Source organism: Clytia hemisphaerica, unplaced genomic scaffold (genome assembly GCF_902728285.1).
Source record: "Clytia hemisphaerica strain Z4C2 unplaced genomic scaffold, Clytia hemisphaerica genome assembly, whole genome shotgun sequence".
Lineage (NCBI taxonomy): Eukaryota > Metazoa > Cnidaria > Hydrozoa > Leptothecata > Clytiidae > Clytia > Clytia hemisphaerica.
Window position 1 is genome coordinate 1,931,600 of NW_027103974.1, and position 25,459 is coordinate 1,957,058.

The window sequence follows — 25,459 nt, forward strand, 5'->3', positions numbered from 1 at the left end:
AATTAAATTGGATTAACAGGGTTAATTGCGTTTAACTTTTATTTGATACGCTATATACATTATGCGAATGGCTGGGTGGCGCCTCCGCAATGATCACTTGCTAATAGCCATGTGACTCATTTCAAAATGCCATCACATCTCCCTTTCAAGTCGCGCTCTTAACTGAAAGCTGACAGGATGAATATTTTACATCCTCCCTCCCTCCTAGCTATGGTTGTAGGCGATCCTCACTTATTATACTAATATTGTAGTTATCAAGACAACTTTTCCCCAAACTTCCTATCGAGGATTATCCATAATTTTCAGCCAACTTATATCTAACTACTCACCTTACTTCTAACCGTCTGACTATTGATTGGTTTCTCCCCTAATTAGGCAAAGGAAGTTAACATAGAATATATTGCATCTTCTATACGGTATAGAAAAATTTGTTTTGTTCCTCGAATTAGTATATTTTTTTTGTTTTTAGCTGGGATCTGGGAGTCTGGGCTGAAGGTGGGAATTTTAGGATAAGGTGGGACCTGAATTTTCAGGTGGGACCTGGAACCCCCTTGCACACTATGGGTCGTTTGATAGGTCGAATAGTCTTCACAGCGATTCAATGTCTTATAATACCAATTTGAATGAATGGCCTAACTGTCTTGAAAGCTAAATTGTCAAACAATTTGTTTTTACCGTATCAAGCCAAAGCAATATTTTTTTCTATCGTTTAGATTAAAATAAAACAACATGGAATGCAGATTGTAATCTTGAAATCATTGTATTTTGTCTGAGGAAGACCTGCCAATATGATAGCACTGAAAGTCGTAAAAAAATGGTACAAAAGAGAATTCTTGCAGAGACTTGTTTTGGACAAAGTAAGCTTCTCTTTTATTATCTGGTGCTGAATCTGTAAAGATCAAAGTTTTTCAGAGAAGGATAGAGGAAAAATACCAAAGGGAGGGATGTGTAACATTAGATGGGAAAGAAGATTTATAAGCAGCAGATCTACCAACTTGAGGTGTTTATTTTGCGATTCCGATTTTCCAAAAATGTCAAAAATCGGAGAATTTTTTCCAAAAATAGGAAAATTGAGGAAACTTTTTTCAGAAAATCGGGGCCCAATTTTTTTCCAAAAATCGGAAAAACAGGGAAATTTTTCTCAAAAATAAAAAATTGCATGAGTCTCACGCCCAATGCGTGAGAGTACACCTCTGCAGCAAAAGGGTAAAAAAAAATTCCAAAATCTCAGTATATGCATTCATGTTTTAGATCGGTCACCTGGTTAATTGGTATTTTACTTACCAGAATGTAAATTTGGTTAAAATCCTATATTGATGGATTGGCTATTTGATTTCATTGAAAAAAAATTGGTCCCATGAGCATTATGTTCAACACCCTGTGGGAACACAAAACTAGAGAGCCATTGAGTTGAAATTTGCACCAAATATTGATATTGGTCATCTCTAGGGAAGTGTGCAAAATTTCAGTTTGGTCACATGCATGGTTGGTTTTGATTTTGAGTTTTAGCTGCAAGCTAGCTGCAAGCTTGTATGATCACTCCTAACTTATGTCAAAAATTTCAAGTCATAGCATTTAATGATTCCTAGGGCTAGGGCTGATTTATTAGGCAAAAAGGGCAATTTTGGGCCGGCCTGTAAATTACACGATAGCAGGTATCAAAATATTGATCATGTGCCCCTAAAGCATTATGTCACGTGGAGTTGCCTCATAAAATTTGACTAAAGAATCATTAGAAGTGGAAAAAAGTTAGAGAAGGGGCCTATTTTGTGGTATTTTCAAATAATGATGACGTCATCAGACGCGGTTGGGATGAAAAGGTGCCAATTTATATTTTGTGCACATTCGCAAAACTTCAAGTCAATTGCATACATATTTTTAAAAAAGTTATCAAAAGTTTCTTTGGATGGGCCCTCTTTGCCCCCTCCCAAGAAGATGCTCAAAGAAGAAGGGTTAACTATCCAGTTGCTCACCCGCCAGCATCTTTGAACAAAGAAAGAGCAATTTGTCTTCATTCAGCACTGCCCTAGTACAATTTTGAAAATATATTTTGTTAATTCTGCAATGTCATGTCAATGGGAATATCTTTAACAGCGTGGTTTTTACATTTTAAGGCCTGTTTCCATCGATCGCGCGAGCGTGCACGGTAGGGCAAAATTTCCTAAAATAGCACATTGACGTCTCAAATTAAATTTTCTTGTACACAAAATGTGTACGCTCTTGTAAGCTTTTGTGCTCTTTTCTACGCTGAAAATTTTCAACTTTTTTGAGCGTACAGGAGCGCACATCCCAATTGATAATTTTTCAACCAATCAAGAAAGAGATAAACTGCTGAGTAAACAAAAAAATGTAAACATACAGATTGTGTTCGAGTCAACCTCTTTCTTGATGGAAATCAAACATTGATCGCGCGGAGTGTAAGGCCAAATCTATTTTAAGAATTTTGGCCTAGCGTGCACGCTCGCGCGATCGATGGAAACAGGCCTTTATGCAACACCTTTTCTTTTATTCTAAAGCTATCTAGCTAACATCTTTGCAATCGACGATCCTAACAGAATGATGTCACCAATCAAGCACCCGAAATCACTGAAATCACAACACAATGTCGGAATTTAGAGAGAAACTAAACCTTTTTCGCAGGTATATATGTTTTAAGCCTTACATTTTTCTTATCATGTTCTCATTTTTAAGGGAAAATTTGGGTTATTTCTAGATAGATAATTATTTACCGTTTCGACCTTTAATTTGCCCAAATTTCAGCCATTCCAGGCTGAGGATTTGTTCTTAATTTTTGACGATTTTTAGCCTCATTTTTCTGATAAAATTGTGCTAATAAAAAAAAAGTATTTGACCTCTAAGTTAGAAGAAAAATTTTGAACCAGCCGACCAGTGTAATATTTCAGTCAAAATGACTCCACATGGTGTAACATTTTATGAAAAGTTTGCAAACTTGTTTGTGAAAACATCGACGAATATTTTCTGTTTAAATTTTGAGGCTTGTCTATAAAACTACCAAATGAAATACAATCTTCTTTTTGTAAGAACCTGTAAACTTTGGTTGAGACTTTTATTCTTATTCTGTTTAAATATTCTGTTCTTAATTTCAAGGCAATTTCAGATTCTTTTATGTTATTCCTATTTTAATTAAGCCCTTTCATTTGCTGAAATTAAGCTATTTCAGGCTGATCTTATAAAATTGTTCTTACTTTTTGGCAATTATGAGCCTCATTGTTCTTATAAAATTGTTCTTATGAAAGAAGAAGAGTATCAAAAAGATTTACCAGAATATGTCTACGTCTTTCATACAATATTCTGTCTGTTGATCACTCAAAGTCGAACCAGCCAAACCTTGACATTAAACGCCCTGGTCACTTAATGTCTGTACCCTTTCTCCTATTATTATTATTATTACAATTCCGAAGATATTTTTCTTAATATACTGTATAATTCTCCTTGATCGAGATCGCGAAATGCAGAAGACTTTAAAGCTTTCTAGTGTACAGTAGCCACAATTGAAAATCTTTAATATTCTTTTCTTTTGATTTCTTTTTAGATTTTTCATGCACCAAGAATTATATTGATTGGTTGAAGAGTTTCTGAGACGCTACCAACTAATGGTGTATGTATTCTTTATCATTGTTTGATTCATCTTTTTTTTTGAGGCTTGTTCTATAGCCTGCCTGTTGTTATCTCTCAACAGAACGTCCTGTGCTCTAAAGGGATATGGCAAATGTGATGATCTGACCTGGTTCTTCAGCCAAAATATTCAAAACTGCGTTGCCTTTTGCTTGAAAACGAAAGCGCCTGGAGTTCCAATGTTTAAAAAGCTTTTTTAATATTAATCTCAATTCTGGATAAAAAGATCGAAGCGGTGCGCCAACTTTGGCAGAAAGTCTCATACGAAGCCATGATCTTTAGAGTGAATACGTGTGATGCGCTTAGTATTAGAATCTGCTCGGAGATCGGTATGGCATGAATACTATCGACTATCATAGCGATTAGATATTCACTTTTCAATAGAAAATGAGCTTTTTAAATATACTGTATTTGAGGATCTAAACTTGTGAGAAGTTTGTTAAAAGGATTAAATCAAGCACTCGTTTTTCTATAAGAACTAAACTTCGTAAGAACATAAGGTTTCAATGACCAAAATATCACGAACTTGTTAAGAACATTTAAAGACTTTGAGGACTAAAAACAACCGATTTTTTAGTTGAAAAATAGCTATTGTGTCGTGAAAAGAAGGAGCAATTTGGCTCTGGGGCACTGCCCATGCTACTATTTTTACCATGCTTAAACCCAGTTAAAAAATTTTTGAAGGAGGGTTGAAGAAACCCTCTGCTGCTGTATGCTTGATTTATAAGCACACGAGCTCAACTACGATTTCCTTTTTTCTTATGAATATAAAAAATCTTAGAACAGCCGGTAGTATAAAACAATACAGATTTCAAAAGAGTTCACACTTATCTAAATAATAAAAAAAAATTCGAGTCACATTGCCTTGTATTCGTTTATTATTTATCTTTATAGTCAATTTCAAAAAATCAAATATTTTACTTCGATTTGTATTGAAAATAAATTTTTCATGTTTTCTCTCATACAACTGTAAAATTCATTTTCTCCTTTATATTTTTCACAATTTCAAAATAACTAGTTATAAAATTTTGTGAGTAAAATTTTAGTGATAATAAATTGTGTGCAATAGTCTTGGAAATCTTGTCGAAAAAGTTGTGGTCGATTTTGGTGGGTGTGATTTTTATTGGATATATGAATTGAAATTGGTATTTCTTAACTTTAGACAGTGTGTCCACGACAAAATTTTTAAACTTTTTCAAACATAAAAAAAAAGATTAGTTGGGACCTTAAGACCCCTTTGGAGGCGAATGGAAAGATAATTATAGAAGTGATATTATGAAAAGATTAAAATTTTACATTAGTGTTTCCGTTTCATTGGTATAATTTTCATTGGTTTTCATTGGAAACATTTTTCATATTAGGACAGTGTCTCCCTATTGTTATATTGTGCTGATATAAGCAAAAAAATGTCTTTCTTTTCCTCTTCCTGACCAATCTTGCTCCACATCCATGTCAATATGAAAAAGCTTGTAAACTAAAATTGATGAGTTAGTAACACAGATATCTAAGCCCGAAGGGCTAGATAGGCAACTTTTTTTAAGCTTTCTCCAGCAAAAAAAAGTGAAGCAAAAATTTGACTTTTTAAATTTCGTGCCGATGGATAGGATCTAGCATTTTAATTGTTTTCGGAGCGCGAGATCAAAAGACGTATGCGGCAAACGCTATTTCACATCTCTCAAACCGGTGAAATTGCATATTTTAGTCACGTGACTTTGGTAGGAAATCCTTCCAAACTTAGGCTTCACTTTTCGATAAAAGCCGCAAATCTAGCCCTTCGGGCTTTACAGATATCTGTGGTAAGCAATCGATATCACTCTTATTTAAAAGCAAAACCTTTAAAGTTTTGTAAATCGATAAGTCAACAGGAAAATAATCTTTTGACTTAATGATACTTAAATCAGGATTTCTTTCTCGGCTTTTAAAATTGAAGATTTTCGAAACCATCAAACCAATATCTCAGCATATTTCAGTATCAGTAAAGTGAGATGTAATAATGATTCTACTATTGTGCTCCAAAGTTAATTATCTTTTCCGATTATTCCGGCCACAGCGCATATAATGGCAATACACATTTTTTATAAGAACATCCAAAACTTTTGTACAATCATGGACAAAAGGTTTGTAGACTTCTGCAATATTTGCAAATACTTCAATATCGATCAAAAACAAGTTTTTGATCTTTCAGACACATTGAAGAGTCATTTTGCTCCATTTCTCATCATTTTCACTGAAATTTCATTTGTCTACAACCTTTTGTCCATGATTGTAGCCTTCGGATGTTCTTAACTTTTTTAGTTTCAAGCCTAAAAAAATGTTATTTTTTAACATGTTCTTATTTTCACAATTTTGGGTGTTTTAGAGCCCGCAAAGCCTTAAAATGTTCTTAACTTGTTCTTAATATTTTGGCCATCGAAGCCTCATGTTCTTATATAATTTGTTCTTATAAAAAAAGCGTATCAATCGATTTTAGTGGTAATATTATAAAGTAGGCTGATCCGGAGCAACGGGCAACATTTCACAAAATTTCACAATACTTTATATAAGAAGATTGTTTTTTTTTATCTTTATAAGTCATAAGTTCGGACACTTTGGAATACATTAAGGGAACTTACTTGGCGCGAGAACTTATTTTTGCGAGTGAGTAAAATATTTAATTTCGGCGAAAACTAACTTTGGCGATTTTTGTCGAAACTCGCAAAATTCGCCAAAATTAGTTCTCGTTAGTTCTCATTTCAAACTTTACTTTAGCTATTTAAACGCCTGCAACAACTATCGTTTTTTGTGTCGTGCATCCAAAGCATTGGGGCTGTACTTAGGCTATGTTAGGTGCTGAACTGTCTCTCAAGTCTCTTTAACAAGGGTTACAAAAACAACAAAAAAGTCAAATTAATCTCTTTGAGGGTTGAGATTTTCCCCTTTTGGGTTACTTTAAGAATACAAAAACCAAAAGAATTTCTCAAGGGTTAGAAAAATCTTTGAAAAATTGTCTCTGTAAAGTTCACTATCTTGCTAATTTTGTCACTCGATAAGGTCACTTTTTCGTAAAAACTTTGTCTCTCGGTCGGAGGTACGGTCAGCTCATGCTGGCTCATTACCTACATTTTCTAATACTACTACCCCCTCCCCCAGGGATCAAAAGGTCTTCACTTACAAAACCTGTAGCCGTGGTGGTTTAATATTAAAATGTAAAATTTTGTTTATATTCTTGTTTTTTCCCATGAAAAAAGGTCGAGTTTCCTGAGAGGTGTTTTCAGATCTTGCACAATTCTGGTTAAAGGGGGTTTCGTAAATACTCTTAGGTTCCAAATAAACGGGCCCCCCCGCTTGTTAATTTTTCGAAAATTTTCCAACCCCCCTGGACCTTATTAGGACCCCCCCGTTTATTAATCTCTAAGAATATTTTTAGCTGTCAAAGAGAAGGCCCCTTATTTTGCTCTAAATAGCCTGATTTTAGCCTATTTTTACCTTATTTTTGGGTTTCAGAAGTACAATTTCCAACCCCCCCGGCAATTAGGTCTCCCCCGTTTATTAAAGTCTAGAAAATTTTCCAACCCCCCCGTTTATTCGAACCCCCCCGTTTATTTGGAACCTAAGAGTACCGTTCTTTGCAATAAAAACTAACAGTTTTTTGGAAGAAATTAACAAGATATGTTTTGTTTCAGTTTCGCCAGTTTCGAATTTGCAACTAGAAAGTTATAAAAAAGAAGATAGTTTTCCACGTGTGGAAATCCGTTATCACTGTAAACACATTGGTAATACACTTCCATATTAAGAAAACAAGTTTCCTTAGTTTCCTTACTTTCCCGAACTTAAACGTGATCGAATGATAAATCCACATCGGAAAATCGACAATCCCTAGGCTAGGGAATCAATAATTTTTTTCATGTGTCATAAAGTGAGGAAGACCTGAGCCCTACAAAAATGTCGTTAAAGCTTTTAAATTACGTAACAGTAAGTATGCCATTTGACACGTGACCTCATCTGTTCTTCCAATGGCAGCCATTATGTTTCTTTTGCGTCACGTATTTATCTGAGAATGCTTTTCTTCAACTGGTATCTCATTTCTTCTTTTTATCGATCATAAATTACGTCGTAATGTAATTTTTCATAAGAAAATTCGAAGAGGAGCACTTTACTGAGTTTATAGTAAAGATGAAGCTAGGTTTTTTTCCATGCTCCTGAGATATCCCTTTTGTGTCTTGAGTATTGAGATTTAACTTTTTCACAAGAATTGATAGAAGAATCTTATGAAGTTTGCACATCTGTGTAATGGGAGGGGTTTCATTTTTCAAGGATTTTTTGAGAAACGTTCTTGTAGAAAAACTTGTTTTATCATTTATCATCAATCTATTGTTTTTCATTTTGAAATGAAAGCGATTATCCAAGATTTTTATCTCAAAATTTACATGGATTCCAATTTCTTATGCGGTGAAAGTTCTTTGATGAAATTTTGTAATATGAAAGATTTTTTGTAAAAAAGAATGATTTTCATACAAATTTCATAATGGTAGCTGTTTTGAATTATATGAAATACTTCAGCATTATCAATGAATTTCTTTGGCGATGGTACCAACAAAAATATTTTTTTTGATGTTTAAGTTTAACCTTAAGCTTAAGAAAATTGACTTTTAAAGACATTCAGATGTTTTAGTATCTGAAAGTTTAGTATTGATTTTCGATTTTGGGTCAATTTTTAGCCTATTAGAGTCACCAGGCCGGTTGGCAGACGTTTGGCCCCCCGTCTCCGTCCGACGTTTGGCCCCCCGACTTGACAGTATATGAATTGCTCTCGAAGAGGTCCGAAAAACCGTAGCATTGGAGTTTTTTTTATCTTCATATAGATTTACTTCAAAACAACGTTTAGAAATTAGAATCAGAATTGGAGTTTTTTAGATCCAGTGAAATCTCTAGACTATAAGATGACTGGTTACCGAATTTTAACATATAATAGGCGTACTGAAGGAACCGTTTTTTATTTGAAAGAATTATTGGGGTGGGTTTGTAGCAATTCTTTAATTTGGGCTTGACCAACAGAAAAGAAACTAAAGACAAATGGAAAGTAAAATTATATTTTTGACGTGGTTTGAGTGATTCATTTATTTTACTGTACTGAGAGATATATCTTTGATTTGAATTTGAGGTCAACCTTTAGACCTTAATAGAAATAGAACTTGTAAATGATATGAAAAACAACAAGAATATATGAGTGAATTTTTCGTGAATTTTTCTTTTTGGAAAAATCTCCAGCCGAGTTCTACTTGGTCAAAAACGTGAGGGTGTTGTTTGTTTTACCGGGCAAAAGCGCCCGAAATCTATGTCAGGTGCATACAATGCAGACTCGAGCTTGTTTATTTTGTTTATGTCTATTAACTTAAACTTATTTCGAAATAGTTCGAAATTTGATTTGTTCTTCATTCTTCGAAGTATGTATTATATCATCTTTGTAATTTCACAACCTATAGGGTACGCCCTCTGTCTTGTTGTAGCGACAAAGAATCTATGAAGTAAATGGAAAGGACTACACCTTTAGGGACTATATTCTTAAAGAAGATTCTCGCTTTTATGAAGCAACAGGGAACAATTATTTTGGGGAATTGGGCTTTTCCAGAAAAAAATTGAATATGGGGGGTGGAGGATATAACAATTTTCAGTGATTTATTCCCCGGACAAAGTGACTTTTGACCCCGGACAACGGCGTTTTACCCCCCCGGACAACCCAAATTACCCCCGGACAGAGCAAGTTTACCCCCCGGACAAGGCAAATGTCGTAGATTTTTCACTACCCACTCCCCCCCGGACACTATATCCTCCACCCCCATGTACGGACATTTTTTGGAAGAGCCCATTACACGATTTACTATTCAATTCGAGAACATTCTTTTACACGTTTTTTATAAGAACAAACAACATCAGGCTTTGGTGACCAAAATGTCAAGAAAAAGTTATGAACATTTTAAGGCTTTGTGGACGCTAAACCACCATACTTCTTAGAAAAATCGACAAAAATACTCACATAATGGTGAAAATAAGAACATATACCGAGAACATTTTTAGGATTAGAACTCAAAAAGTAAAGAACGAATAATAACTCAGATTGCAATGACCAAGAAAATGGTGATTTTGAACGGCTGAAAAGAAACAGAGTTTCATCATAGTGAATGATTGTTTATTTAAAAAAAATCTGCTTATCAATCTTTTCCCGTTGAGACTTTAGATGATATCAACCCAGCTGGCACACAACGTTGTTTTAACGTTTATCTAACGTTCACAACGTCCATATAACGTTAGATTAACGTTGAAACAACATTGTGTGCCAACTGGGAAGATTCCAAGAAAGGTTCGACTTTTTCTGTTTTAATTTTCTTGGTTTCGATTTCTCTGAAAAAAAGCGTTTCATTGCACATCCTTTTGTGAAGTTTTCAGAATACGCTTAGTTTCTCTACTTAAAAATTTAAAATTATAATCTGTTAAAATCAGTACTTTCTAAGTAATTTATGAAATCTGAGGCTCAGGATTGTTCTAAACTTCTTATAAAAAACGTGTTTATCCCATGGACTCTGCTCATTTTCAAGTTTGAGTGTTCTTAAGAGGTTTTAGTGACACAGCGAGGGCCAACCATGGTTTGGCCCGAGGGGGAAAATTTTGAAAATTGAGCTCTAGATTGCTTAAAAATACACTCAAAACAGGCACATAAAAGACAATTATGACAAATTAAAAAAGAAAAACTTTGCATTTTGCAAAATAACCATTTTTGAAAAAATTATTGGGGGCATAGCCCCCCCTGCCCCCCCCCCCCCAGTTGCTACGGCACTGTTACAGTGCATTTATCAATTCAAACGACTGTAACCTTTTCTATCTTAGTAAAACCTTCTTAGGAAGGCCGATGTTATTGTCTGGTATCTATCTCTCTTTTGTTTTGATCTTAAAAGTTTTGTTTTTAAATAAGAGTGTTATCGTTTGCTTACTCATCAAATTTTGATTCACAAGTTTTTTCACTTGGGTTGACACGGATATGGAAGAAGATGGTCAGAAAGAGGAAAAAAACATAACATTTTTTTGTTTATTCTGCACAATAGAATAATAGGAAGACATTGTCCTGTCCTGTCGTTCTATTTATTATAAACTTAAAAACATTCGAAAGAGTATCAGTAAAAGTCCCTTTGTTTTAGGAATGTTTTTTTTATTCGGTGTATTTTATTTTTTTCAAAACCTTTTTCTAATTTTGTTGCACTTGTTTTTAATACATCAGCACCATCAGATCTTTCAATCAAAACAAAACCTTTAAATTCAACCTAATGTTCAAATAAAATATTTTTTGTGAAAAGTTGTAATAATCCTGTCTGGTTTACAGTTTTTCTTGGTTGCTAGACAATTCTTAATTTTTTCCTTGTTTTCTTTCTTTTCTTAGATATTCTAAGAATATTTTAACTCCTATTAATGGATCTTTTTTTTGTGTATCTCAATTCTTCATTTTGTTTCAGGCTAAAAGTGGGGAAAACATTGAATATGGAAGTGATTTTCTTAAATTAGTCTCCTGGTTTTGAGCTTTTGCTCCTATAAAATTGCTACAATGAAAAAATGAGAAAATAATGGGGAAAATAGTAAGTAAGCATATTCATCTAGTGGCTGTCGGCGGATTCCGGGAGTGAGGGAGTCTATCCCCTTTTCTATTTGCGCTAGACCTGAGATGTTGAATGCTGAGGTGAGTGGGAGCAACACCTACTCAACTTACCGCCTAGATCAGATTACCGAATCTAAGCTACTCATTCGCTGAATTGGCGGTGACCGGGGTTCGAACCCACAACCCTTAGATTGTTAAGCGAATACTCAACTAACCGTGCTACCCGGCCACCAAATAATAGGGAAATATTAAATCATATTACGGCATATTTTTAATTATTTTTCACCAGGTCAGAAAACAATCTGTCTGCTTAGTAAAACATGTTTATTCACTCAGTTTTACATCAAGAATGATATTTCCGTGTTTTTGAACGCGTGCTCACGATCCCCAATAGAAATAATACCCACGATCAATATTTCATTCCCAACTACTAAATATACTTTACTAAGTATCGATTGATTGTTATTTTTCAATTAAAAATTCAACCTATTCACCAATCAAAGTATGGGGGAATGTTTTCTTTTCATGCAGAAGAAAGTCTGGGGTCTACTTTCGTTTTCGCATTGCCAATTCTCGTGAGTCATTTCATTGAATAAGTTCACATTGCACTTTCGGTTTGAAAAAACTATATAGATATTTTTCTTTTACAGCTTTCAAGTCATTTGACACGATTCACAAATATTTTATTCACGACATCTCTCATTCAGTCTACTTAATGTTTTCATGAATATTTCAATTTTTCTCTACGTAACATGTCTATAAAGAAATATCAACAACTTCCATTCTTCTGAAGGCTTGTCTGTTATGACGTCATTTCGGACACTTCGAGTCAATTTTCGGACGTCCGATATTTTAGTCTTTCTCTCAGTTTATGTCCGAGATTATCACGATATACTGTTTAAACTGTGCAGATTTGCGCGAATTTTGGAATCTTGCAACAGTTTTCAATTCAAGGGCTCTTGGCCAAATGATGATTCGGGACGAGATGGAGTTTTTACAAGCTCTTATTTAATTTGGTTGGTCTTTGACCAGTAATAAAACAAATTTGTTACTTTTTCTGAAGAACGCGTCATTTTTATTACTTCAAATGACCAATTATTAAAGTATCTTATTAAAACTCCATCTCATCTGGATGATTCACTATCGTGGAGAATTAACTTAGAATGCCGCTTAAAATGCTGCTTTTTTGAGGAGTACTTATAAAGACCATATTGAGGGTTTAGAAGTAGCGCCAGAGACGTGTTCAACGTTGAATGGTTTTGAATCTGAGATTGAATTTCGATTACGAAAAATTGGAAGACAATTCTATTCATCAATTAGGAATGAAGTGTTTAAAGAAGAATGAAAGTATAACTGTCCCTATCCCATAAATATTTTGTCATGTGTTTTTCGTTGTGTGGAAAAAGAAGATTAAAGTTTATAAAAGAGATAAACCACCATCATAAGATATTAAAAGTAGCTCAAAATTGGTTGATAGAGAAAATTTGTTGAACTCTTGACTCGCGCAATAGATTTGAGATTGGTTTGTTTTGAATTCTGTATTTCACAGCCGATTAGAAGTAGGCTTTTGAAGATTTTAGTCGGAAACAAGTAAGGGGCTCATGCCCCCCATTGAAGGGCCCATGGATTCATGGCCGATCATGATTGTGGGACTAGTGAATTGTGTGGAATTAAAACAATTGAGATCGATCGTGCCTATTAATTGACGGTTTAGTGCTGTTCAAATTCTTAAGTTGGGATGACATCATACACGTATTTCTTATTAGCAGATTCATGTAAAAAAGTCACGAAAAAACGTCGAGTAAAGCTCTGATTGGCTGAATATTGCACACATAAGCATTTTTTCCAAAATGTCCAGAGTATGAGGTAAACTTTACATGTCTCAGCCAATCAGAGCGCTTTACTCGACGTTTTTTCGTGACTTTTTTACATGTATGAATCTGTTAATAGGGAATTTCTGTACTCGTGATAAAGCCATTGTTTTATTGGTAACGTAAAATGGCCAGTGTACCAACTGGAAAAATATAATTTTTAGAAAATAATTTGGGAGAGTTATTGACTAATATCTCGTATGTCATAAAATGATTAGGAAATTTAGTACTAAAATGATTCGGGAACTTATGGTTGTACCAGCGCATAACTAATTTTTTTTTATTTATTTATTTTGAAATATCGAATTAGAATCTCCAAGATTAGGGAAGAAAAAAAGGCAGTAAATCGTAGTGTATCATTAAGATTCTCCGTAGTGTATCGTGACAGGGTCTTTGAAAGCTTTATAAAGGGAAAAATACAACTATTTCCTGCTAAGAAAAAATTACAGTTAAGTCTAGAGTCGGATTTATATTAAAACGATAAACAGAGGAATCAAAATATTTTCATTATGAAAAAGAAAATTTTTAAAGTGAAGTTTTTGGAATATTTTAGTATCTGATTGATTAAATTTTTCTCTGTTTGAAAATAAATACCCTTATAAGGTCAAAATTTATTAATCGTATGCAAGAATCAAAAATAAGGGAGATTTCATGGCTTAAATATAATGTGTTTGTATCCTCTTAGTATAGAAACATTGCTAATGTGATGTGATCATTTTTACATATTATATAAACTATCCATTTTCTTTTTGAAACTGAATGCGTGATTTTACGAACCAAATTTTGTTTGCTAAAGAATTCTCACTTAGTAAGTTGCTGGAAATAGGTACGAGGTTATTTTATGATTTTTTACTTCTCCCAGTGTGGGAGTGAGTCGAAAAAGCTAATTAAAATTCAGAAACAACGCATGTTAGCTGAAAGTCAAAAACATACAAACCAAAAAAGAAATAAAGAAAGTTGAGAAATTAGTGAAGTGCGGATTTCAGTAGACCTTCTCGGGCACACTGTTCAAAATTTGATAAACCCTGTCAGATATTTTCGAACTTTGATAAAATGCACTTCACGTACCTGTTTTTGTCTGTCACCTAAGTTCCTAGGGATCACGTAAATTCCTAGGAGCCTGTTGATATTTTAGATTTTTTCTTCTTTCTATAGAGTTTTATTTTGAAAGTAACTAAAATTTTTCATTCGTGGGCTATGAAGAAGAGAGATCTTTTGGATAGGAAGGAAAACCACGTCTATCAGTTTTAAAGTTTATTGCTTTTAGATTTATGACGGTTATTTTGATGAATAAGATCTTGTTTGCGGGTTTGGAAGCTCTTCTTGTCACGTTTTCTTTTCTCCGTTTTGATATTCTAGTCACATGAAATGATTCCAGGTTTTTCGTATTCTCCCCTAGTCCTTTATATAACGTCGAAATAAAGTGCTGTGACAAGTTATCTTGCTTTATGGACCTACCCCGGTGGGGTGGAGGTCCTATAAATTAACCTGTGTTCGTTCGTTCGTCCGTTCGTCCGTTCGTCTGTTACCAACTTTTCTCAGGATTGAATCATAGGAATCTTTTGATTTTTGGACTTTGTGAAAAATTGGATCATTAATTTTTTCTATTTTTTTGCATGAAAGTAGGGTACCATCATAGGTAAAAGATGGCTCAAGCAGATTTTTGCAAAAAAATTTTGTTGGCTCAAAAAACGCATGTTTATCTATAAGAATCACTATTAATAAGCATACATCAATGTTCTTAGTCAAATTACTCAATTTTTTTATGAGATAGATGTTTTTTTTCCTCACGAGGGCTTACTTTTAAAGAATATATGTGTTTAGACATGAAATTTTGGTTGCTTGGCGTGTTTTTATAGAGAAACTGGCCAAATTCGATATTTTTTTATAAGCACATTATCAATTACTTAAGTATAAGCTTTTCTCAAGATTGGCTCTTTCATTCTTTATGATTTCTTGCACAAAGATGCATAACTATAAACCCTCGAATGTGACGGAGCCCTATTTCGAAGAAAAATGTTTTTGGGCAAATTTGGGCCAAAAAACGACTAAAAAACGGTTTTTTTGGACTTTGTGAAATATTGGATCATTTTTTTTTTTAGAATTTTTTTGCATGAAAGTAGGTAAAAGATGGCTCAAGCAGATTTTCGTGAAAAAAGAATTTTTCAGCTCAAAAAACGCATCTTTATCTATAAGAATCACTATTAATAAGCATACATCAATGTTCTTAGCCAAATTACTAAATTTTTTGATGAGATAGATGTTTTTTTGCCCACGAAGTCTTGAATATGAAAGAATATTTCAAGAGTATGAAATTTTGGTTTCTAAACGGTTTTTTATAAGAAACAAACGACTAATTTTAATAGATCGTCACTATTTGTGTTCTGAATGATTGTTTAACGGTCATATGCTCACGTAGATATCAATTATATATGTGTTAAATGCATAACCAGGTAGGTCCATAAAAGTATCACTTGTTGTATTTGAATTTCCATTTGAATCTTAATTCTCCAGTTATCTGCGGCTACTCTATTTTTTATAAGAACTAGTAGACTTTTGATGAGGCTCGACTGTTCTTATTTTTTGGCACTTGAGCCTCAAATTGTTCTTATCCCGTTCTTATTTATAGGGTGAATCTGAGGTATTTTAGTCCTCGTACCCAAATTTTACTTCTATGGCCTTAAATTGTTCTATAAAATAAAATGTGTAATGTACAATCGTTGATGCCGTATTTCATGTTTTGAAACTAGAAAGCTGTAGACTTCTGTACACCCCCTTCTCAGAAACCCGGTGGGATTTTTTCAGCTACACGCTATTTTTTTTATAAGAATGGTGTAAATCCATTTTATCATGGATATTCTTAACCTTTTTGGGAAAATCATCCTAAAATATTCTTACAGCATTCTTAGGTTACGATTCTAATTCAGACTAGATTTAACATTTAGTACACACGTCTCAAGCATAAAATGGCATTTGTGAAAGGAGTGAGCCTTACTTGGGGGTAATTGACAATTTATAATTGAAAATGCTCTAACAATGGCACTCTTAGCTTGAGTATAGCAAAATTCCATGATGGTGATATTCTTAGCATTATTCTTATTTTTTTGGCCATTTTCATCATGGGCATTCTTATAAAGTGTATTCTTATAAAAGAAAAAGCGTGTAGTGGGAGTGAAAATAACGGACTGAAACTCAATGGGGATTATATATTGATGGGGATGATATTACTGGGGATTAGAATTTCATTGTTTTCAAGTCAGAAAACTCAGCGGTGATGGGAAAAAATAGCATAATATTTACACTGTTTGATGTAAGAGCAAGTTCTTCTTTTATTGTTGCTCCTATACAATTTTTTATAAGATAAAAAAAGAGCAGAAGGCTTGGACGGTCAAAAATATCAAGAATGAATAAGGAACTATCTGAGCCTCAAGTTTCAGAAATTACAGGTTTCAACATACAAGTTATTTATCAGATTTGAACCTATTTTCATTGTTTAAAGGAAAGAAACTGAGCGTATTAAGGACACTGTAAGAATATTTAAGCCTGAAAATTTCAAAATATTAAGAACAGCCCGGTCTGAGCCAAAAAAATTTACTGGTTCTTATAAAACAACTTGCGTGCGAAGATACCCTTAATACTTACAAAAGGCTTCTCGCTGACGTAACCCAGACGGCACACAACGTCAAAACAACGTCCATGTGACATTCATAACGTCCAAATAACGTTCATTTGAACGTTAAAACAACGTTGTGTGCCAGCTGAGAACGAAACTTTGGGAGGGGCGAGAAGAGAGGGTCTGATCTTCATCTTCAAATAAGTCCTTTACTTATAAGGGTTCGGTTTCAAAGTGATATACTTTTCAATCAGCCTTATTGGAAAGATGAGAAGCATGACGGTGATTGATTTCATGACCTTAAAAAAATATTAACCGAGAAAAAAAATATTCATTACATAATTTTTTTTGAATATTTTTTGCATACTTTGCGTCATTCTTTTTGACTTTTTTTCCCAACAGATTTATTACTACAGAATCACTTCTTTGTAGATATCCTTTATCATGATATGCACCACTGCAATGGCTTATGTAAATTATGCAACTTTTCTGCTTTGTTTTTCCATCCAATACGTCACTTTTTCTATTGTTTAAGTGACGTATTGGATTTAAAATTTTAAAAGTTCTCAGAAGACTCTCCAATGGTGTATATCATGAATTGTATTGCTCACAAGGCTCCTGCCCATCAGTGCGATTACAGTCGATACACGCTTATTCGTACTTTTATTATTCTAATCTTTCTATCATTTGTACTTTTCTCAGTTCCTGTCATGGAGAAACCGTCTTGAAATATTCTCTATAATTCGAACTTCTCTGTTATTCGAACAAATAAGATTCCTTGTTTAAGTTCGAATTAGCGAGAGTCCACCGTAGTTTGTTTTAGTTTAGTTTTTCATCTTCAATGGTTTAGATTTTGATCTTCAAGATAAGAGTTGTGAAATTCTTGGTTAAATGTTTATAGTTTTTACATCGTTAAGTGTTTTTTTGGATACGACTCAGTAGTCCAGCTAGCTTTTTTGCAATTTTTTTACCATTTATCTAAAATGATATCTTGCTCATTCGTAGGAGCATTTCTACTTTTAGTACTTTTTGATTAGTTTATTATGATTCTCGTGAAGTTTGTTTTCATTTTTTATCACTTCCTTTTTTACTACCTCTCAAAAATCGAGATAAAAAATTGCATAAAAATGGATCCCTCGCTTCCCTTTGTTAATACATGTTTTTTTTTTTATAAGTATACAAATGTTCTAAACACGTTCTAATTTTCACCATTTTGTGAGTATTTTTGTCTATTTTCCTAAGAAATAGAGTCTTTGAGATTCAAGGCTAAAAATGTTCTTAACCTGTTCTTGATATTTTGGCGATCGAAGCCTTATGTTCTTATATAGTTTGTTCTTATAAAAAGACACGTGCTTGTACACGTGTTGGTAGCATTTTTTGTTATGTATTGTAGGCAAACTTTTGTTGCTCTGGTTATCAACATAATATTATTTACCGTTACCTAGAATGTCTATTCAAACGTTTGCTTTCTCCAGCCTCTGTGATGGAGTACTAGATTTTGTTTTGATGTGCTCCAAGGAAACCGAAATGCACCGTCAGGGTGAGTCTTTTAAAAATACACGGTAAAAATTTTCAGGTTTCAATTAAGAGTCTATAAAGTACACGTTTCTTTTTAATAAGAACATCTAAATTTTTGAAGCCTTTGGGTGTTCTTAACTTTTTGAGTTTTAAGCCTAAAAATGTTCTTAACATGCTCTTATTTCCCCCCAGATTGTGGGCATTTTGCCCATTTTCCTAAGAAATCAGGTGATTTAGAGTTCCCGAAGCCTTAGGGTAGGGATGCCAGTACTAAGGAGATAGTATTTTGGTTTCTCACCGAAAGTTCAAAGTTTTGTAATGTTCGTGGGATTTCAACATAATGGGCTTTCTCGGCAAATGAAGTTGCAGGTTGTGTTTTCCTTTCTGTGCTGTTTTTGTCAAACTTTAGTTCTCCAGAAAGTAGTTTAGCTTTCGACCGCAGGACAGAAGATTGGAAATCTCTTTTTTCCCATGGGAAGATAATGAAGAATATTTCCCATATTAAGTATCTTTAAGATGCTGTGTTTTTATTTTGTATTATTATTTAAAGTCGACAATGCATGCATGGGAGAAAGATTTTTTTCAACCCAGCATGAATCGTAGATGATAAATTAATGTCGAGTTTCTTTGTATTTGGCTGTGCACTGGTACTCCACCAGAAACATCAATGGACCTTCTCAGCCTATAAGTTCTTGATTACAGTTGACTCTCTAATTCGAACTCGAACGGGGAATCTTTTTTGTCCGAATTAAAGAAAGATTCGAAATATAGAAAGTATTTTAAGAGGGTTTCTCCTTGACGGGGATTTGGAATAAGTTCGAATTATGGAAGTTCGAATAAGCGAGCGTCCACTTTTCTTTATCTATTTAACGTTTCACCTGTAAAAAAGTTGAGGGAGGTTGAGGGAAGACTATATACCTCATGTTACTTTAGGGTTTAAGCATTGAGCTCCCTGATGAAATTTCTGGAAGGTTATAAAGGGAAACCTATAATGTGCTATTACTGAAGGTCGTTATCGATTAAAAGGAATATCAATAAAAATCAATTTGTCTTCGATTACATCGATATTGTGAACGACCAGCTGGTATATTTAACGTTCTTTTTAAAAAACAGTGTCCCAACATAAAGAAAACGTGAAACAATAACGTGAAACATAAATTGGAGAAATTCTCTAAATATACTTTCTCTATAATTCGAATCTCTCTGTAATTCGAACAATTAAGATTTCTCGACCGAGTTCGAATTAGCTAGAGGCAACTGTAGGTATAAATTCGCTAAGTTTACTATGAACGATAAACTTGAGACACAATTGGTTAAGTGTGCTAAATGACGAGATTATACGAAAATCACGAAAATATCCGTTAATAGGATAAAACGGTCCACGCAACGAGATTCAGAAAATCGTGACTCAGAAACATCTCTTCTCTTGTTTGGACATCAAGAGATGACGTAGCTATTGATTGTTTGTTTACTATTCATGTGCTTAGTTTTCTATCCATGTTTTTCTTTTCTGAGTATGTTTGATTTTCGTGGAAAATTCTTCCTTCATTGTAATTTAAGAAAGATTTTGGTATTATTCAGATTTTCATTCTTGGTCATTTAGTTCTCCGAGGCTTAGTAGAGGTCTTAGTAGAGGACGATAACTTTTAAGTCGTGTTTGTAGATTTTTCCAAATCTGATTTCCAGATACTTTAGAATATAAATAAATTGTTTTCTGATTTTTCGGAATTTGGTTCATCTGATATTTTATCGGCTGGATGTCAGTGTCCTTGTCTCGTCTTGTAACTCAACCTTTAAGTATTAGAAATTAATATCTTTGGTTTATACGATTTTTGAATCTGATAAATCATAAACTCGGGAACTGTCAGGAACGTGTAACTTGAATGGTTTCATTGACGAGTCATTACGATTCCCCCCACATTGTTTGGATCTTGTCAGTGATATTTTTGGCAAATGAACGCCTATGATTTGTTTATTTTGGATGAGTTCATTCTTAAAGCTCTCCAATGGAGTACTAAAGATTACTCGTTTAGGGGAAAGAGAATTTTATGATAAGTAACACTCCATCGTAGCATTAGTTAACTACATTACGTCATCTACAGATTCTACTGAAAATAAAACACTTTCCTTTTTAAGGACCATTTCAAATGCAACTTCTTTAAAGTATAGTATGGTCACGTAACAAGTCGTTTATAGAATCGACGTTATATGACGGACATCAGGACGTCAGACTCATAAGTTTTCCGTGACCTAGATAATGATAAATGTTTTTCTATAAAGCCTATCTATTGAAGCTTCTTGTTGTTTGGCTCTGTGTCTTTTCTTGTCGGCCATGGAATAGTTAAAAACTGCAAACTTCTTGACAGGTGACCCTCTGCTCATACAGCCTGTAAAAAAGTACCGTTGGGCGAATGGGGGCTTCAGAAACCGCTTTTGTTGTCGCCAACGTTACGAGCTACTTTAATCAGTTTCTCCTTTTTCAATACGATTTAGTTTATAATGTTACTTATTTTCCTTACAGATAAATAGTTAATCAGAAAATAAAGATCAAAAGAATTCAACGCAACAGATGAACGCACGATACCATCCATGATTCAACGCAACAGAATGGGACTGAAACTATTCGAACGGATATGTCAAGCGTTAAGGCGCCGTAAAGATCGGCAACACAATACGCATACGAAACTAGTGAACGATACGTCATTTTATGTGGACGCTGGTTGTTATTTCATCGAACGGTCAGACGTTATTTACGGTTACACGCACTCTGCAGCAGTGGTTAAAAGGACTTCTTTTCCTCCTGCCCATACTCCGGCGCAGACGCCCGCAATCGTACGCAAGAAGAGTACTGTAGACTATAATGATGATATAGGACACCTGCGGAGGAACGCCATTTTTGAACTCTGCGAAGAAGAGCGTGAAGGTTTAACGATGGTTTTAAAGGGTTATATTCAACAACGGAACTTAAAAGAATTTGGAATGTTATAGTGGAAAGCGTTGGAGAACCTTGGAAGAAACCTATGGGGATTGAAACATGCCTTGGAGTAACTGTTAGGTTATGCAAAAAGAACTTAACCGTCAACACCTTAGGAATGTGATAGTGAAAAGCAAATCAGAAACTTGTAAGAAAGCCTATGCGCTATGGAGTTTGTAGGTTAAAGGTTATGCATAAAACACTAAGCCGTTGACACCTAGGACTGTGATAGTGAAAGCGTTGGAGGAGCTTGGAAGCAACCTATAGGGATTGAAAGGTGAATACCCGCGAGAGATTATGCATAAAATGCTAAGCCGTTGATCAGGTGCTGATTTTTATAACAATAAGCCTAAGTATCTGACATAATGTGCATAGACCCTAATCATGAGATGAGTTGAAGTGTTAATGGTATTCAAAGTTTGCAACATTCTCTCGTGAACACAACGAGTTTCGATTACCATGAAGTTTTTTCTCTTTGACGTTTCATTATCGGGCGTGAGACGCAAACATTTTATGGACACATCACACACGCCAAAAGATGGAAATGAAATGCTGAACTATTTCTTCAATTCGTACTGGCGATTCCGTCAAGCCAAAAATATGAAATACTCCAAAGAACGTCATGGGGAAAATATTAATGACTGTTTTTAATTATGTTATAAAAGTATGCTTTTTTCGCATATTTTATCGACCAAATTTATGAAGAAGACAATTTTATCCAGACTATTGAAGAAGCAATGAAGCACATTTTTTAAAGAATACAACCACTTGATTGGTTAAAAATACTCTGCAAAAGTTATGTTTGCTGTCAATACTTAACAAACTGTTTGAAGAAGGTGTTTTAGCCTTAATTAATCCCATCTATTTGTACATATTAATTTTTGAAAACAATGGATGAGAGAAGAAAAAATCTTTATAACAAATGATGCCTACAACAATAATCTGACTCTGATTAAGAATACGCGTGGTCTTTACGCAAACGCCGGATTGAAACTAAAATCTATGGCAAGATTTTAAAATGCGGTCCTCAAAAACAAAGGAGCCTCTAGATACAATCCATCGTCATGTTTACGGTGCGTTTTATGCGCGTTTTAGATGGGGAATTAATGGCTTCACTTTTTCTTGCCTGGGCGAAAGATTAGAGATTCTACTCAATGGTATACATCCTCCTTGTTTATATTGGACCCCAAGACGATGGGTTTCTATTGAACCTACCCCGGTGGTGGTCCTATAAATTAACCTGTGTTTGTTTGTTCGTCCGTCCGTCCGTCCGTCCGTTTGTCCGTTCGTTCGTTCGTTCGTCTGTTACCAACTTTTCTCAGGATTGAATCATAGGAATCTTTTGATTTTTAGTACAAAGGTGCAAAATGGTGGTGAGCAAAATGTGACGGAGCCCGATTTTCGAAAAAGAAATTTTTGGGGCATAATTTGGGCCAAAAAACGGCTAAAAAACGGGTTTTTTGGACTTTGTGAAAAATTGGATCATTAACTTTGTGTTTATCTATAAGAATCACTATTAATAAGCATACATCAATGTTTTTAGTCAAATTACTCAATTTTTTATGAGATCGATGTTTTTTTTGCTCACGAGGGCTTACTTTTGAAGAATATGTGTGTTTAGACATGAAATTTTGGTTGCTTTACGTGTTTTCATAAAAAAACTGGCCAAATTCGATATTTTTTTACAAGCACATCAATTACTTAGGTATTAGCTTTTCTCGAGATTGGCTCTTTCATTCTTTATGATTTTTTTGCACAAAGATGTATAACTATAAACCCTCGAATGATGCTAATCAAAAATTAACCCCTGTTTGTGACATTTTTGATGTCATCCACTATTTTGCTCATAGAATGAGGCCATCATGTGGCTTACATGTCAAAATACATCCATGGTTAAGCTGAATAATTTATCTACCTGTTGCAAAAAGAACGAAATTTTGTGGCTTACTCAACTTAAATATATTAAAGCATGAAGTGTGAGTAAAATATGCGGCTGACAAAAAAGCCACAAAAAAGTACATTTAACAACGCAAAAGTATGCACATTTAACCAGGGTGGCCACTAGTCCTGGAAAGTCCTGGAAAGTCCTTGAAAGTCCTGGATTTTGTTTTAGTCCTGGAAAAGCGTCCTGGAAATTCAGAAAATTGATTAAAGTCCTGGAAAAGTCCTGGAATATTTTTCCTTGTTAGTCCTGGAATTTAACCTTTCTCTATAAGCGATCAAGCGTGAAGGAATTTGTATTCTGACCAGATATTTATTTCTTTTATTTTCTGTATTCTAATATCTGTGTTTGCAGAAGTCATGAATATTGTCAAAATCGTCAAACATAATGGCATACTCTCGGGTACCAATGGACGGGGTTTGGAATTAAGCAGTTGGAAAAAATCTCAAAATCTATTCAGGGAGGTTGGAATTAAAATGCCCTGGGTGGGAAACTTTGGAAAAGCAGGCTAATACAGAAGGATTAGGGCAAAAGAGGGAACTATCAAAAACATTTTCCCAAAACTTTAGCAGGGGGTGGGGTGGAATACGAATGTCATGGGTGGAGAATTTTTCAAAAAATTAATTAGCGAGGGGTACACTTATTAGGTACCCAAGAGTAGTTTGGCTAAAAGCCAAAAGCATTATCGTCTAAAAACTGGTTCATATGAGACACTTATAAAACACCAGCTTTATGAATACACCCATTGAAGTTTTGCAGAATATCACGTCCAATCTTCGAAAGTATTATCTTGTTGCGTTTCAAAGAGATAATCCTACGATATTTTCCAATTGTTGATGAAAACGATAATGCACCACTAAAATTGTTTAAATTGGCTTTTTGGAGGAGAAAGGGAAAGGGGCGCCAAAACTTTTTTGTTAAATCTTATTAAAAGTTAGACTTTGTGCGTCTTAAACTGCGCCCTGAAATCAATTTTGGTGAAATTATTTTTCAAATTTTTCATGCTCGCTTTGCTCGCAATAAGATTTTGGTAATCTTTTTGAAATCTAGTTTTGCAATTTTTTGTTGACAATCTAGCAGTTTCGAATGGAATGGTAATCTAACTGTGCGCCTCATGACCAATTAGCTGAATGCAATTTAAAACATATAACCCAATTTTTTTCGTTCGAAAAGTAATTCGAAATCCGTATTGGTTACTTTAAAAACAAAAATACAAAAGTAATGTACGGTTAACTCTCACTTTACAAAATCTTTGTCGCCTAAAAATATCCTCAACAAGTAAGACAATTTATTATTATTCAAAAAATATTTCAACAAATATTTTTCAGCATAAGACAATTTGTAAGATTCTTTTTAAAGCTATGTGATTGTCTATGCAAATCTTCTTTATTGGCCCAGCTAGCTTTAGCGTAGTGGGCCTTTCATTAGCATTCTGCCCGGTGTCAGTGTGTAACAATTTACTAGGCGATACGCGTTTTATTTCAAGCACAGGCTAGTACATATTGTGAAAAATTTGATTGGCTGAAACACGTCTCTATAGAACATGATTGGCAGAAACAATGTGATTTACACAGAGTAACAAACCTTCTTCTCTTTAGGAATATGTTCTTTTTAAAAAGTTGTTTTTACAAGTTTCTCTATCATGTGAACAGTTCAGTTGTTCACGTGCTAGGAACAAAACACTTCTGTATATAAGATTAAATATTTTGTATTTCTCATTGTTGCTAATAAGAGATAGGCGAGTGGTTTCAGGCGTCTTTGGCTTGTACTAGCAACTTTAGGTTCAAATCCTCTCTGTTACTTAAGTCTTGTTCAGTTCATATTTTTATTCGCTGGGCCTTCATGCCCTCTGGGCTTCTTGTCTTCTTGGTTAAAATCAAATTGGCCCATTCTCTATTTCGTAACCTGATAACAGATGTTCAAAATTTTCTTACGCGCACGGTAAACCTCTAAAGGCACTTGAAAATTTAGCGAGTACCTCACCAAAAACCGGGATTTTTTATCCCGTTTCTTAGTGAGTTCCACTTTGACGATTTTCGAAAAATAGAAGCCTTTCAAGTGTTTTGACGCAAATTCTATTTTTTTGATACTGCAGGAGCTTCAAACGTTTAAAGTGACGTCAAAAAATCGAATGTTTAGAGCCCGAAAACCTGGGCTCAAAACATTCGAAAAAGTCGCAAAGTGGAATAGACGTTACAGTGTAGAAAAAAAGCCGTGACGTCTAGTATAGGCTATTGAAAATTATACATCTGAGGAAAATAGTCCTCCCACGGAAAATTCTACA

General features: G+C 34.3%; 1 protein-coding gene across 1 annotated transcript in view; it reads left to right on the forward strand.

The window, feature by feature from the left end:
- Positions 1-717: 717 nt before the first annotated feature.
- LOC136810771 (uncharacterized) overlaps positions 718-25,459 on the forward strand; it is a 108,963-nt gene continuing 84,221 nt past the window's right edge. The window contains exons 1-2 of the mRNA XM_067067373.1: positions 718-857; positions 3,554-3,619. The gene's annotated coding sequence lies outside the window, so the exon portion shown is untranslated. The remainder of the gene's footprint in view (positions 858-3,553; positions 3,620-25,459) is intronic.